This window comes from Vicugna pacos, chromosome 6 (genome assembly GCF_048564905.1).
Source record: "Vicugna pacos chromosome 6, VicPac4, whole genome shotgun sequence".
NCBI lineage: Eukaryota > Metazoa > Chordata > Mammalia > Artiodactyla > Camelidae > Vicugna > Vicugna pacos.
In genome coordinates, this window is record NC_132992.1 from 68,835,864 (window position 1) to 68,853,033 (window position 17,170).

General features: G+C 38.4%; 1 protein-coding gene across 14 annotated transcripts in view; it reads left to right on the forward strand.

Annotated features, from left to right (window-relative positions):
* Nucleotides 1-17,170, forward strand: part of SIPA1L1 (signal induced proliferation associated 1 like 1) — a 339,090-nt gene that overhangs the window by 148,364 nt on the left and 173,556 nt on the right. For all 14 annotated transcript variants that reach the window (XM_072963345.1, XM_072963338.1, XM_072963348.1 and 11 more), the window contains one exon: nt 10,887-10,945. The gene's annotated coding sequence lies outside the window, so the exon portion shown is untranslated. The remainder of the gene's footprint in view (nt 1-10,886; nt 10,946-17,170) is intronic.

Below are 17,170 nucleotides of genomic sequence, written 5' to 3' on the forward strand. Positions count from 1 at the left end.
ACTGTGCAAAAGCTTTTTGGTTTGATGTGGTCCATTTGTTAATTTTCTCTTACGTTGACCTTGCCTGAGGAGACAGATCCAAAAAAAAAAAAAAATTATTGCTAAGATAGATGCTAGAAAGCTTTCAGCGCATGCTTTCTTCTGGGAGTTCTATGGTTTCAGGCTTTAAATTTAAATTCTTTAATCCGTTCTGAGTTTATTTTCGTATATGGTATAATATGGTGGTCCAGACTCATTCTTCTTTATGTCTGGTTTTCCCAGCATTATTTATTGAAGCAAGGCTGTCTTTTCTCCCATTGTGTAGTCTTGCCTTTTTGTGGTCATAGATTTATTGACCACGTGTGTGTGGGTTTATTTCTGGGCTCTCTTTTCTTTCCACTGATCGATAGGTCTGTTTTTTTGCTAGTACCGTACTCTTGCTTACTGTAGCTTTGGAGTACAGTTTGAAACCAGGGATCATGAAACCTCCAGCTTTGTTCCTCGTTCTCAAGATCGCTTTGGCTTTTTGGGGTCTTTTGTGGTCCATACAAAGTTTTGGATTATTTATTCCAATTCTGTGAAAAGTGCCATTGATATTTTGATAGGAATTGCATTGAATCTGTGTATTGCTTTGGGTAGCATGGACATTTTTTTCTAATACTAATTCTAATACACTTTTCAGTACTAGTTCTTTCATTCTGAGTTATGTCATTCCGTTTATTTGTGTCATCTTTAATTTCTTTAATCAGTGTCTTATAGTTTTCAGAGTATAGGTCTTTCACTTCCTTGGTTAAATTTATTCCTAGGTATTTTATTCTTTTTGGCGCAATTAGAAATGGGATTGTTTCTTCATTTCTCTTTCTGATAGTTTGCTGTTAGTGTACAGAAATGCAAGAGATTTCTGTATATTAACTTTGTAGCTTTCAGTTTACTGAATTAATTTATTGGTTCTGATAGTGTTTTGGGGAAGTCTTTAGGGTTTCCTATGTATAGGGTCATGTCATATGCAAATAGTGACAATTTCCATTCTTCCTTTCTGGATGATTTTTATTTCTGTTCCTTGTCTAGTAGCTCCGTAGCTAGAACTTCCAATACTATGTTGAATAAAAATGGTTTCAGTGGGCATTCTTGTCTTCCTGAATGTAATGTTAGCTATGAGTTTGTCATATACAGCCTTTGTTACATTGAGGCATGTTCCCGCTATACGTACTTTGTTGAGAGCTTTTATTATAAATCAGTGTTGAATTGTATGAAAATAGCTGTTTCTATATCTGTTGAGATGATCATGTGATTTTTATCCTTCAGTTTGTTAATGTAGTGTATCATGCTAATTGATTTGTGAATGTTGAACCATTTTTGCATTCCTGGAATAAATACCACTTGATTATGGTGTGTGACCCTTCTGAAATACGGTTGAATTCAGTTTGCTTGTATGTTCTTAAGAGTTTTTGCATGTATGTTCATCAAGGATATTGGCCTGTAATTTTTTATTTTATTTTGTTATTATTATTATTTTTAGTAGTGTCCTTTGGTTTTGGTGTCAGGGCAACGCTGGCTTTGTAAAATGAGTTTGGAAGCTTTCCTTACTCTTCAATTTTTTGGAATAGTTTGAGAAGGATAGGTATTAACTTTTCTTTAAATGATTGGTAGAATTCACCCGTGAAGATGCGTGGTCCTGGACTTCTGTTTATTGGGAGGTTTTTTTTTTTTAATTACTGATTCAATTTTATTACTTGTAATTACTGATTCAGTTTTACTACTTGTGATTGATCTACTCAGATTTTCTATTTCTTCCTGGTTCTTGGAAAATTGTAGTTTCTAGGATTTTATCCATTTCTTCTAGGTTTTCCAATTTGATTGCAAATAATTGTTCATAGTAGTTTCTTATGATCCTCTATATTTCTGTGGTATCAGCTGTAACGTCTCTTTCATTTCAGACTATTTATTTATGCCCTTCATTTTTTACTTGATTATTTTGTTTGTATTTTCAAAGAGTCAGCTCTTAGTTTCATTGATCTTTTCTACTTTTTTTGGTCTCAATTTATTTATTTCCACTTTAATATTTGTTATTTCCTTTCTTCTAGTAACTTTTGATTTTGTTCTTACTTTTGTAGGTCATTTAGGTGAAAGATTAGATTGCTTTTTGGGGATTTTTCCTGTTTCTTTAGGTATGCCTATATTACTATAAACTTCTCTCTTAGAACTGCTTTTGCTGTGTCCCATAGATTTTTGGAAAGTTAAACACAACCTTCCAACCTTTCATTTGTCTCCAGATATTTTTTTAAATTTCCTATTTGATTTCTTTTTTACCCCATTGATTGTTTAATAGCATGCTGTTTAGTCTCCATGTGTTTGTATCTTTTCCACTTTTATTTTTTTACATTTTTTATTGAGTCATAGTCATTTTACAATGTTGTGTCAATTTCTGGTGTACAGCACAATTTTTCAGGTATACATGAACATTCTTTGTTGCTGTGAGCGACCACAGGATCTTGTATCTATTTCCCTGTGCTGTACAGTATAATCCCAGTTTTCTTCTTAGAGTTATTTCCTAGTTTTGCACTGTTCTGATTGGAAAAGATACTTGGTATGATTTCAGTCTTCTTAAATTTATCAAGACTTGTTCTGTGGATGTGCTGTTGGGTGGGTTGGCCCCTGGGCAGGCTTATTATAAGGCTTGGCCATGACCGCTGTAGTTGCTTTGGTAGGTCGGTCGGGGCTCGTGAGGTGGCACTGGGGAGGGGCGGCAATCTGGGCCTAGGCCACGCAGCAGCGTGGAGGGGCGGGACCTGCTTTGGAGGTGTGCCCATCCCAGCAGAGACTGTCCCTGTTGGTGTGTCAGGACAGGAGCCACTCTGGGAAGGCCCTGGCTGGAGTGGGTCCATAGGGGGATGCTGGGATCGGGTCAGTGGTGCTAGCTAGATACATGGCAGATGTCAGAAATGGCACCTACCAGGGCCAGGCCAGGAGAGGATTAAAAAATGTTTTTTTAAATGACACCTGTCAGTACTTCTCTCTGGAAGGAAGTTCTAGTAGATCCCTGCCCCTTCAGCACTTGCCCTAACATCAGCCATTGAATCTCCATTTATGGTTTAAATGCTTTTCAGACTGCGGCTTCTGCACTAGGACTTGGAGTGAGTGAGTTTGTGCATGAGCCCTTTAAGATTTCTCACATCTCGTTGGCTCTCCCTGATGTAACCCTGCTGGTTTTCAAAACCAGACATTATGGGAGCTTGTTTTACTGGTGCAGGTCCCCTGGGTGGGGGTGCCCATTGTGGGGCTTGAACCCCCTGCTCTCTAGGAAGGACCTCCAAATTAGTGATACCCCTCTTGCTTGTAGGTTGTCACCTTGGGGGTGTGGGTCCTAACTAGACTGTGTCTCTGTCCCTCCTACCCATCTCAGTGTGTTTTTTTCTTAATTTCCTTATCTGTAGATGAACTGTTCTACTAGTTTTCAGATTGTTCTCAGAGAAAGTTGTTCTGTATGTAGTAGTAGTTTTGATGTGTCCATGGAAGGAGGTGAGCTCAGTGTCTTCCTCCTCTGCCATCTTGATCCTGACTTGAATCTTGATTTCTAAATACCACCCTCCAATAAAAGGAACCAGAGCTCCTTGGAGAAATAGAAAGTACAAAATGAGACTGAAACATCTAGTTTTAGAAATTAAGGAAATGCTTAAAGAATGATGCGGTCATGTAAGAATGACCTAGATGCCATCTGAAAGGTTTTCTGCTGGCCAAATCTGGGACAGGTTGGACTACAAAACAAATAAAGGTCATAATCATTTATAAGAAACCATGATAATAATATATTATAATCCACTGAATACATGAATGAATAATACAAATGTATGAATGAATGGATTGATTAATTGAAAGCTTGATGAGGAACAGTATATTCACATAGCTTCAGAGTACCCCCCCTAAGGAATATTTATTAATTACCAAATGGAGAAGTGTTTGTAGCTCTGTAGTGAGGAAGTCTGGCATATATTACTTTAATCAGTTCATCAATGTGGACATCATCAATAAAATTCAAATCAAAATTGTGTGCCACCTGAGGGGGCTGCAGTGAAAGGAACACAGCATCTTTTCTGTAATACTCCTGCCAATATCTTTGCTTATCATTCATTCTTTTTTTTCCCCCATCATTTATTATATTTTAAAATAAATTTGTGCTGCAGTAGGACATACACACAGAAAGGTGACAAATCATCTGTGGACAGATCAACCAATTTCAAAAATTGAACTCATCTATGTAACCAGCTCCCGGATCAAGAAGTCAAAGAATCTATCAGTCTAGAAGTACATGTTCTGACTTCTCATTATAATCACTGATGATTAATTTTGCCTGGTTTTGAGCTTGCTGTAAAAGGAATCATACAACATGTATCTTTCTATATGGCTTCTTTCTCTTAGCATTATATGTTCACATTGTTGCAGGTGGCAAGATTTTCTTTTTGTAACTACCGTGTTCCAATGTATGGAATTCATCAGTTAATTTTTTCTTCCGGTTATGGATACACACTGGGGTTGTTTCCGATTTGAGGCTGTTGTGAATTGCACTGCTGCAAACATCCTTATTGATCTTTTGTCACACATGTGTCCTTTTATGTGGGCTGTGCACCTAGGAGTTGAATTGCTGAGTTATAACACATGCATACATTCAACTTTAGTAGATCTACCAAACATTTTTTCAGAGGGTCTGTATCGGTTAACACTCCAGCAAAGGTATAAGGGAGTCCTGTTTGCTCCGTGTCCTTGCTGTCATGGTTTTTAATTTTAGCTATTCCAGTGGGTATGTAGTGGTCCCATACTGGATTTTAACTTGTTATCTGTGATGACTTATGAGGTTGAGCATCTTTCATCTGCTTGTTAACTGTTGTCTTGTGTGAGGCTTCACATCATTCATTTTTGCCATTCAGGTCTTCTGTCTGGTATCCTTTTCCTTCTGCACAAAGGTCGCTTCCTTTATAATTCAGTGTGTCAATTGATGGTAACGTCTCAGCTTTGTTTGGCTGAAAATGTTTATTGTTCTTGAAGGACTTGTCTTTAGTTACAGAATTCCAGGTTGATAGCTGTCTCTGTTATTTCATTGAAGATAATGATCCTCTTCTGGTCTCCATCGTTGCTGTCGAGAAATCAACCATCATTCTCACTGGTGTTCATTTGTGGGTGGTTCTCTTTTCTCTTTGCGGCTCTTAAAATTTTTTTTATGTGTTTGTGTGTGTGTGTGTGTGTGTGTGTGTGTGTGTGTGTGTGTTCTACAGTTTTATTCTGATGTCCCTGCATATTGCTTTCCCCCTCTGCTTGTTGTGTATTGGTCTTTCTGGGTTCAAGGACTGGTGTCATTTACACTGTTGAGTCTCTCCATTACTTCTCCTAGTATTCCTCTAAGGTGGATGTTAGGCCTGTTCACTCCACCATCCAATGTCCCTTATGATTGCGTCTCTGTATCTATTTTGGAAGCATTCTGAATACTTTTTTTAGATCTGTCCTCCAGTTCCTAATCCATTATTCATCTGTGTTCAAGCATAATTTATTCACCTAATGAATTTAAAAAAAAAACTTCTGTTATCATATTTTTAATTTTAAAATTCTGTCTGGTTCTTTTTTCAGTTCTGGTTGGTTATTTACAGTACTCTGTGTTCATTACTTTCAAGCTTCTTATTTACACATTTATGTATATATAAGCCTTTTCTGTGTTTTTTAATGTCAAGCTATCAGCTTTAATATGTGGCACAGAGAGAAGAAGGCCTGAAGCCAAATTTTGGATTAAGAATATCCTGACTCACAATCTCTCATCTAGTCCTTCCTTTTTTTTTTTTTTTCTTTACTTTTAATTTCGGAATGATTTTAAAGAGTTGCAAAAATAGGTCAGTTTCTCCCTACCCTTCATCTACCTTCCCATATGCTAGTGTCTTGTGTAACTATAATAAACTTACCAAAATCCAGAAATCAGTGGGATGTCCAATAATGTTAATTGAGCTACAGACCTTATTCATATTTTGTCACCTATCCCAGTAATATTTATGTGTGGATCATGATCCCATTTAGGATTTCACATTGCATTTAGTTGATATATTTCCTTTGTCTTCTGTAATTTGTGGTGTTTGTCAAATGGTGGCTTTTCTATTTCTATGATTGTTAAAAAAATTTATCAGTTGATATTTTCTTGCAGGGAAGGGCTTGGCCTTCTCTCCCATTTTTTTTTGTGTGGTCAGTGACTTATTTTTATCAATATAGACTCATAGGTATTTGTTTTATCCTGTAAGTTATTATCCATCAACATAATTTTTTTTTATTTTATTGCTCAGGTTATCCCAGATTTGGCCCCTTCAGGTTGGTTCCAGTGTCCTTTGGTAAATCCTCATCTTGTTTGAGCGCTTCCTTACTTTGTTGTATCATAGGATGTTCTAGGTTCATCTGGTACTTTCCCCGTCCTAGCTTTGCAGCCAGACATTTCTCTAAGTAGTCCTAGTTCCTCTCATGGCAGGATGCTGTTTAGAAGCCAATATTTGGGTGATAGGGGTGTTCACTGCTAAAGGAGTATCACTGTTCCTAGTCTCTCAGAGGACAGAGCTAGGAAATGTATATATATATTTACACATAGACATATATATATGTGTGTGTATACACATATCTACCTCTATCAATATCTATCATCTATTGAAGTATGTATTAAAGACTGGAATATCTCTGATTCTAGTCTTAACACCATACAGTTCGTTCTGGCCTTTTCCCTTTCTTTGTTTTGTCTCTAGTCTCAGAGTGTATAGCCAAGAACTGGTTTCCAAATTGGTTAGGTTGGTTTTTCCTTCTGAACTCCCTTAAGTGTGGTTACTTACACCTTTGTAATACAGTTCACTTGTTACTGATTGTGTTTCCTTTTGAGTTACCGTCACATAGTGTTTGATTTTGATGATATGGCTTTTTATTTGGTGAAACATCACCATGGTTATAAACATCAAAACTATGTAAAAAGATGTATCTGGAGACCTGTCACTCCCCCGTTCTTTGTATTCCATTCTCATTCCACCAGTTCCCACCCTCCTGGCTCCATAGTGTCTGTAGGACAGAATTGGAAGTTACTGTAACTGACAGGTCCTCTCATCATCTCAGCCTTGGCTTGTCTTTGTTCACCATGTTCTGGTTGCCTCAGATTTTCTGTTATTCTCATTCACGCCTCCATGCCTTTGCATATTCCCTTCTCTGCCTAGAGTAATACTGTGGTCCCCTTCGTACCTTGCCCATCTTTAGTCATTCAAAACTCATTTCAACTCTCAGCTGCAGTGTAAAGACTTCCTTCTCTCACCCTCCTGTCCCCACTTGCATTTCACTCCTCCTATATATAATAATTCTCTCCTGTTCATTCATAGCTCCATAGCACCTGTGAATGTTGTGTAACTTTTGTGGCACTTGATTTAAATTATTGATGCATAGGCTTGTCATCTTCTTTGTAACTGTGAGCTCCTTAAAGACAAGAAATTTATCTTTGCATTTCTAGCGTCTGGTTCAGTTTCTTGCACTTATGCAGTGAATACAGTACAGTGAGTTCTTTTCACTTACTTTTTCTTTACTGTTTCTCTCTTTGTTTCACTCATGATGTAAGCCCATCCTGATAGCATGTGAATCCTTGTAATGTGATGCCTGTGATCTTGTTGTCCCTGGCATTTTTATAATCTCTGCCTCTCCTAATATATTTGGTTACAGCCGTGGTAATTTAATGGCTTCCTATGATGTCTGGGAGCTTACAATGTCTAATCAAGTTTTCAGACATAGTATAGAGGGAAGAGATGAAATCAAGGTATAGAAATTGTTTAAAATATGTAGACCTAGAAAGTCAAGACTATGTTATCGGTCAGATTTGCTTCTTCACTTGAAAGGCTGAAACTTCCTGCCCACTTAGCCTGTTAAATTGGAAGAAGTTGTTGTTTTGGAAACAAAATCCGTTCGAACAGTCTCTCAAGAGCTCTAGTCAGCTTTTAAAATGTCATTATTTTTGTCCAAAAGAAGAGTGCCGTAAACTTCCAAATTGTGTTTCTAAGCTGCTTCTCTGTTCTGTAGAAATTATTCAGCAGATTATGGTACAGTGTAGGGGCTTATTTCCACCAGTCTCTTCACCCACCATCTGTTACTTCCCTCTCGTCCTGCCACTCCTGGTGTGTCCTAATTGTAGCGCACTCTCCACGCTGCTACCCGGGACTCAGAACAGAGGTTTAGTTGTACAGACATCACAGTAAATACAGGGGAAGGGATGTTGCTTCAGGACCTCACCTAGTGAGGGCACAGGGCGGCTGCTGCATCAGTGTTTGATGTCTGGGGCGAGCGGGCTGTGAGAAAGCATTCACTTATGTTCTTGGCTCTCATTCTTATTTACTTAAAAAACAAAACGACTAACTAATATATTTCACTTTTTATTCAGGTGTAACACATATAAAGACAAGTGCATCATAAATGGACACTTTGATGAATCTTCCTAATTGAGCATAACCAGGAAACCCCCACTCAGAGCGGGGAATCCAGGATTCCTAGCCTGCCTGAATCTCCCCTCCTCCCTCCCCTCATGCTTTACTGCCCCCTTCAGAGGGCCAGGATTATCCTGACTTACATGGTTTTATCTGGTTTTGAACTTTATAAAACGGAATCATACAGCATGCTCTCTCATGGCCTGGCTTCTTGGTCTCAGTATTATGTTTGTGAGATTCATCTTGTGTTGCCACATTAGTTATGGTTCCTTTATATTCATTACTGTATAGCATGCAAAAAAATTGCCTGGTTTTGTAAATAAAGTTTTATTGGAACACAGCAACCCCCATTTATTTACATATCGTCTGTGGCCACTCTTGCGCTCCAAAGGCAGAGCTGAGTAGTTGTACCGGGGCATAGAGATTATGTGGCCTGCAAACCCTAAAATATTTACTATCTGACTCTTGGCAGAAAAAGTTGGCTGATTCCCGCTGTATAGTATTCATTAGATGAATATTCCACAATTAATTTGTTAACTGGATTTGGCTATTACAGTTAATGCCAAATTCAAAGAATTGAATATTATTGTGTATGTCTTTAGGACCTGGTTATGTGCATTCCTGATAGGTATTTCCGTAGGAGTGGACTTGCTGGGCCAGCTTATGTTCTGCTTTATCAGCTATTACTGAACAGTTTTCCAGTGCCCACCCCCACAGCAGTGTATGCGAGGTGAATTGCCGCACATCCTGAGACTTGGTGTTGTCAGATATTTGCGTTTTAGCCATTTGGATCAGTGTGTAATTTTATCTCATTGTGGTTTTAATTTGTGTTTTCATGGCAGTGAACGCCATTGAGCTTATTGGCCATTTTGATACACTGTTTGGGTGGCTTGTCTTTTTCTTATTTTCTTGGAGTTCTTTATATATTCTGAATGAGTCCTTTGGTGGATACATGTATTGTAAATACCAGCTTCCTTTCTGAGATTGCACCTTTATTCTTTTAATAGTGTTTTTATTTATTTTGTTTTAATTTTTATGAACCCAATCAGAAGATCCCACCCTAGAATATGCTACTTTAGCATGAAGATTATTTTGAACTGAAGGACACTGAGAGGCAGCAGACACAGGAAGAGCTTTTTGCCATCCCCTTTCTTCCTGAAAGCAGGGCATACATTTCCACTTGTAAAGGTTACCCTATTTCCCATACTAGGGAGGAGAGAACGATTCTTATCACGGAGACTTTTGAGTCTGTGGAACAAATCTTACTAAACAATCCTTCTCTACCATACATTTCCTAATTACCTTCTCACAATTTATCATCCTTGGGAGCCCCCCCCCCCTTTTCCTTTGTTTAGTCACTTTTTCACTGTTTATTGCCCTTTGTTAATACAGTATATGAGCCCCTGGGTCTAATAGTCTCTTTAGGTTTTCATTTTACTGTGGCATCCCCATGCATGTAAAAATATTAACATCAATAAAGAAACTCTGCCTTTTCTCCTATTAATTTGTCTTTATCAGTTTAATTTGCAGATTCCCAAGAATTAACCTGAGAGGGAAGGGTAAAGGGAAAATGTTTTCCTTCTTCTAGAAACTATAGCAAATGCCAACAACATGGCTGAATCTTACATACACTGAAGAAAATGAAATTGGACGTGGTATTTGTAGGTACCTGGAGAATAGCTATCCTCCACCTTGTCAAGGCACACCATCCCCAGGAAGTGCCACTACATCTTTAGAATTTTATGCTTTTAAGGCCTTCTTAATTAAGAGTGTGACTTGCTGTGTTGTTACTTGTCCCAGGGTCTGCATAGAGACAAAGTTCTTACCTGCTACTTCTGAACATTAAAAGACACCCCAGGACCTTAGAGTCCCCAGTTCTATGGCTCTGTTTCTTTAGCCTTCCATAGTAAGCTGAATATTCAAAGATTTTGTTAAGATGCAGTGTCAAATATTTGAATCAGTTATGTGCATTTTTTTTTTCTGAGGACTATTTCCTCAGATCCCTGAGTTTAAATTTAGAAATTAAAGCTGGTTTATCTAACTACAAGTTGCATTGAATTCAGCAGGTTGCATATATGTTGTAGGGGGTAGACTCCGTGATTTTTGAGATCTGTTTAATAATTGCTTTTGTTTTAGTTTTATAAATAGTAGTCCAGGGCAGTTTTACTTGCTTAAAATGTTTTTTGTTTGGGGTTTTTTTTTTTTTTTTTTTTTTGGGTGGCTGAATCTACAGAAGATGTGGATGATTTTAACTTCAAAATATTTAGAGGAATTCTAATACTGCAGGTATTTTTTTTCTAATTTCTAATTTAAGTGCAGCTACTTACTTTAAAATGACTGGTTTCCTTCTTTCAGAAAAAAAATAAGACTTTTGTCAAAGCTATGCCTCTATTTTTAATGGAATTTCTTGTGTACTTACTATTTCTCTTCTTTTTTTTCCAGGTTGTGCATTGTTAATACAGATGCTGTCTAACTGTCTATTGCTATGGCACAAGAGTATAGTAAGTACTGTACCACACTTCCTCTGACCTACTTGCTTTATAAAGTGCTGGCTTTCTGTCTTGAAGTTTCTCATTGGAGCAATGGAGGTATTAAGACCAAGTTTTTAAAAATCTGCTTTTCTCAAAGGGATTAATTCACTTGGTTGTCTGATTTTTGAGTGTCAAGCTTTATATACATAAACAGATATATCCTAATTATAATTTATTTAACCTTTTGATTAACACAGAATTGCTCAGGCCATTCCTTGTAAATAGGAGCAGATAGACATTAGGGATGGATCCATATTGTGCACCCCGTCTCCTCCCGCGACCCCCCCCCCCCCGCCCCCACCATGTGATGGGGTTGTGGAACTGACTGCAGCTCCAGGGTGGGCCCTGGTCAGGGGCAGTTCCATCTCCGCTGTGTCGATGATGAACTCATCGTGGAGGAGGCATCAGCCGCTGTTGGGCATGAACTGGCCAGAGGGCGGGATTCAAGAATAGTCTTGTAATCCTGTTCTAGCCAAGGAGACTCCAGAGTAGGTTTGCCAGGAGCTTCTGGCAGAAGTCTTCTCATGCTTAAAACAGAGCATCCCCAAGAGCCTGCCTCTCTTTCTCTTCGGGATGTGGTTCTGTGCTGCTGTGAGGTCTGATGTGGCTCCAGGCTGAGCAAGAAGTCACACAGGGCGGAGGACAGAGAAGCCAGCCCTGAAGCCTGTTCCTCCTCCAGAAGTCCAAGCAGCTGAGCCAGTAACATTTCCTTTTTGTTTAAGCCAGTTCGGGTTGGGAGCCAAAACATCCGAAGTGATTCACTTAATCCCCGTTTTATTTTTAGTAGTCCATTAGTTTCTCCCCCAGGGAACGTGGGAGTGGTTGCGAAGGGAGGCAAAGTCCTCCGGTTAAATGAAACTGGCAGGGCGTGCTGGTGCTGACTGACACCCTCTTCGCTCCGGACAGGTTACAGGTAGTGATTTCATACGCAAAGACGTGAGAATGAAATGCACTGCTTTCAGATTCTCCTTTTTACTTCCCTGGAGGTTTTGCCTTTTCATCAACCTATTTGGGCTGTGAACGCTGAAAAGGGTCTTGGACTGCCAGCCCAGAAACCATCCCTTGTATAGGTGTATATTCCATAGTGCAAAGCAGCGGTCCCTTGTGTTTTCTTAGAATAGTCTGTACCCAAACTTCTAGTTCCTTGTTTGCTTCTTATTCTTCAAAAATTACCACGAATACTTCAAATATAAAAAATGTATCGGGAATGATATGACAGGTGTCCACATGGACCCTCCCACAACACTAGACAAATAGAACGTTTACCAATTCTGTGGAACAGTTAACAAGCCCCAGCCTTCCTCCCTCGGAGTAGTGCCCTTTCTCTGCCTCTGAGGACCCACTATCCTGGTTTTGGTTTTTATTCTTCCCATGCATTTTGTTTGTGCTTTTACCTCATATGTGTAGTATAATTTTGGTATACTTTTTCACTTCAGGTAAATGTACATATTGTATGTATTTGTCATTTAAGATCGCAAAGGAGTTGAGAATAAATTCAGGACCACAGAAAGAGGCTATAAATTTGTTTTCAAACACTGGTCTAAAGATCTGTTACTAGGCATCTTGGTGATGTGCAATAAAATGGGTTAGATTTTAAATGGCAGGTGAGTTTAATCAAGATGCTTATCTTCTGGCATCTGGTGCTTGTCTGCTACTGAGCTCACTGTCTCTACCTGATCTGCACCCCTCGGAGGTTTGATGGATGCACGACCTACCGTGTCATCAGTGAGCTTTTCAGAGTGTGTTGGTGACTTTTTTCATTTAAATAGCTCTATTCATCCTGAGGTCAGAGCGCATGCTTTTGGCAAACTTGTGTAAATCTATATTTTTTTCTGCATTCTTGTCAATTAGCCATCAAACTGACAAAATTGACTACGTACTTTCTAAATTTGTCAGCTTGTCAGTTGGCACCTCGCACTGGTGACCCTAATTATAGACCAGGCATCCACCCCTGTGAACAGACTGTGAAGCATGACACTTTGAAACGTAGTATCTCATGATTTCCCTTTTTGCCCCAGCGCGAGTCCTGGAGATGTTTTTATAGCATCTTTGTCTGAAACATACCTTAGGTGATTTAACTTCTGCATTCAAAAAATCTGTTCTTTTGCTGTTGAAGGATTCATATTACCCCTTGTTTGTGTTCAGAATGTTACCTCCGCAGAACTGAACTGTCATTGCCACTCAGAGATCATTAATCCTTTCCACTTGGGAACATAATTACTGATAAAGTGTCAGAGAACGATTTATGACAGTCAGAAGAGGATATCCATTTTTTTTCAGGGTGTTATTTTTTGTTTAAATGTTTAACATGTGGGGAAAAAAGGAAACTCAATAGATTTTTACCCCCTTAATCCATATAGATTCCACACTATAGGAAGGGAAAAGTAACATCTTTTGTGGAAATTGAATTTTAGGTTTTTGTGCTTTGTGCATGCATTTTCTTGTTAAAAAATGGATCTTTCTTTTAATTTTATTTAAATGTAACTATCATTAGCTTTTTTCTTTCATTGTGGGCCCAGGATCATAAATTAAAATGTTGCCAATGTTGGAAGATTATGTAACCATCAAATGGAAACATCCAATCAAATGAGGTCTCTATGAAAAGAGTTGGTAAACCTCTTCCATGGGGAGACAACCAGTGTTTAAGATGGAATGCCATTTGTACCTTAGGCCAAATATAGACAAGAACTGCAAGATATTTAAGCTGTAATCCTGTAAATATATTTTATATCCATTGTCTTATTTTAAAAACTTCAGTGTTAAAGTTGCTTTTGAAGGGGAAAAAAACTTGTTGACATTTTTCTTTGAAAAATCGATTCAGAAAACTGATGTTTCTGTTTCTTGTGGCAGAATGTGTTCTTATTTGTTTCTTATGCAAAGGGATCTGTAGAGCGGGTTTGTTTTTATGCCTCAAAATGAAATGATGCCTTTGTGGGGGCTGCTCCACTGGGCTAGGGGACTTGTAGACAGTGACTCAGATCTGTAATTAGGTCTTGCTCTCCACACCCTTGTTGACTTGAAAGCACTGGCCATAGACCATATAGTCTGGGAAAGCAATACATGAATCATCTAAATTGGCACAAATTATCCAGAAGGCTACTAAATGTTTCCTACTCTTTAGTCTGATGGAGGGAGTTTGAAAGGGAGGCTTGTTCTTTGCATTTGAAAGTATTGTCAAGGGTATATATGTATTTGTAAAAGCAGATCTCTTCCCTGGATAGAATGAAAAGCAGTAGAATATTTGACATTGATCAGCAATTCCGATTTTGCAGGTCTGTTTTAGAACGTTCCTCCATGCCTTGTCTCCTTTGCTTGGTGAGGAAGGTAGGAACTGTTGCCCCTCTTCTAGCTCGTTTGTCCTCCTACCTCTGTCTTCAGGGGCTGCCTTGCTGTCTGGAACCTCTGCTTAACTCTCTGTGGTTGAGGTCAAAGGAAATCCTGGAAGTTCATATTGTATCTGTTTTGCATCTTCTTTTTTTTTGGTGTGGGCAGGTAATTAGGTTTATCTATTTAATGGAGGTACTGGGGATTGAACCTAGGACCTTGTGCATGCTAAGCATGTGCTCTACCACTGAGCTATCCCCCTTCCCCCCCATTTTGCATCTTCTAACTTGAACCATTCACCAATACCTCTCCTATTTAGGATGATAAACCCTAAATTTGTTTCTTCTCTTTCTCAAAAGGATAGGTCAGCAGACTTTCTTAGACCTATCAGTTAGTTATCTGGCAATGAAATGGGTGAATGTCTTTTTTTTTTTCTTTTTTGTCTTCACCAAATAAGTTAACCTTGTTTCATTTTATTTGAGTGCAAAACATTAAAATAACCATATTCATTCTAAAGCAGAGGACATTTATAAGTCATTTAGGGAGAAAGATAAAATGAAGACTTTTCTTAGGTAGAAAGTAAGCCTTTTAAGTAGTTTTTTTTTTTTCTTACGGATTTTCTGATAGTGCATTAGGGATCTTACCCAGTTCTTATCTTACTGTGTCTGCTCAAGAGAAAAAAAGACAAGCAGATTTATCCATTCAGTAGCCCAAAGATCAGATTTTCAATTTATAATGTGAGTTGACTTTTTAATGCATGGATGCATCTTTGTTTTCATATTGGAATATCTGTGAGTGGGCCTCTCAGAGGAACTCATCTTTTGACAAGAAGCAGAAGAAAGCCATGCTGTGTAATTTTGTGTTTTGCAGGCGTGACTGCTACTGGGCGTCTGTGGGTGTATGTGCACAAGCTCGTGAGCTGGGTTGTCTTTGCTCGTCTAGGGCATGGCTATTTCTTAGACGTTGTCATGCTCATTTTGGAAAATCAGGGGTTCAAATTATAAAATTATTATTAGCACATCTGCTGAGTTAAGTTGAAAGATTAAATTTAGAGTGAGTTTCTAGGAAACTGATGCATTTTTCATGTCAGTAAATACCCCTGATAAAATTCCTTGTTACACGGTTAGTTAAGCTCTTTTCCCTGATATAAATCACAAAGACCTTCATTTTAGTGATGTAGGCTGTTTATAAAGGGTGCTTGTTTTCAAGAACTGTGATCCTGTTTGTCATCAGGACTTGTTTAGTACCCAATTAACCTTTCACTTAATCTCTTTCTGCAATTAGGAGCCAAGAGACCATGTTTCAGTACCGAATACAAATCCCCCAACCTTATGGCTCTTAGTTTGCATGTTGTGTAAATAATTGGATCATTAGCCGATACCCAAACAGAGGGGCATGAAAGGTTTATCTTGAGTGGGAATATAGCATCACTATGGCTTCTAGATTACTTCATGTGAATTATTTCTCCCATGGTAGTCAGTATCTCTTGTCAGTGGGTACAGTGTTAAGACCTCAGTCAAGAATTCCAAAGTTCTTAATATGTGTAAAAATATCTGGAGTTTTATGCTTAATTATATCTTACGCACTCAGTAGCAGGTGCCTTCCAACCTTGTGGAGAAGAAATCTCAATTTTCTAAGTGAATGCTAATCTCTGATGAAAACTTCCCACCCTCTTTTTTTTTTCTCTCTCTCTTCTCAAATCAATTAAACAGAATTAATCCGGTCTGTAGGATTAGGTGCCCCCTCTGTAGTCTGGAAAGCTCTGCTAAGTAGTGTGTGAAGATAAACCAGCTGTCTCTACTTCTATCAGAATATTTAGGCCTATCCCTAAAATTTGATGATATTCCCATTTTATTACATCATGGCCTCATTTTAAACATGGAGACATCAGTGACTGTCCATCCACTCTGCGAGTGTACAGAGCTTGTTGGTTATAAAGATTTAAGCCAAGGCCCGGCATTCATTGTGGCTAAAATTCTATGCTTTTATTGTATTTTGCTGATTATTTGGAATAACAGCCATTAAGTTATATTTGTTTAAAGCATCAAGAAAATCTCATTTAACACTCTGTTCTCCAGCAAATTTAAACAATAACTTTTATAAAAATAATACATACCTACAAAAATGTAGAAAATAAAGATTAACATAAAAGTGAAAATGAAAACCATTTGACCCAAAGTAGCTGTGATTAACATGGGCCAATAATGTGTTCTCTCAGAACACAGAGCGCACCATTGAAAAGAGAGGCAGGGGGGACCCACACCAATTATTAATAAAAGACTGACCCCCCTGGTGGTGGCACTGGGAAATTTTTAAGTACTTGTACATGGTATATGTTAAGTGTAATGTCATCTAAGCTGTAAGTATTTATATAAACAGATTGTTGACATTTCATCGTAGGATGAAGAGGGAGCCTCTTTAAAGAGAAGCTGGGCTCTGGCCTATTCTGTTTTTGTTTCCAGTGATTTTAGGGAGAGATTTTTTTGTGTAGGGCATATTTCTCTATGTAGGCATGTGATTTTTTGTTCTTTGTGTTTTTAAGTGAAGGAATCCTGTAAAGTAATCTGCGTACAGAAAGAGTAGAAGAATGCTATATTTTTAAAGGCAATGTCTCTGCTTCCCTGATAGAAAGATAGGAGAGGAAAGGCAAGTGACCAGAGTTTGCTGCACGTGGTAATTCTCCAGAGGTAATTGACTTTGGTCGTCCTGGGCTTGTTTTTAATATGGAGTATCGGGGCCCCACCTCATTTGGTCTGATGTGCGCCTGCTCTCTGCTCCCTCCCCGGTCCTGTAACTTAAACAATGCAGCATTGCAAAACTTCCTTTATCCCACTTCATGCTTCAGTTTACAAGAAGTCGGGTTATTGTCTG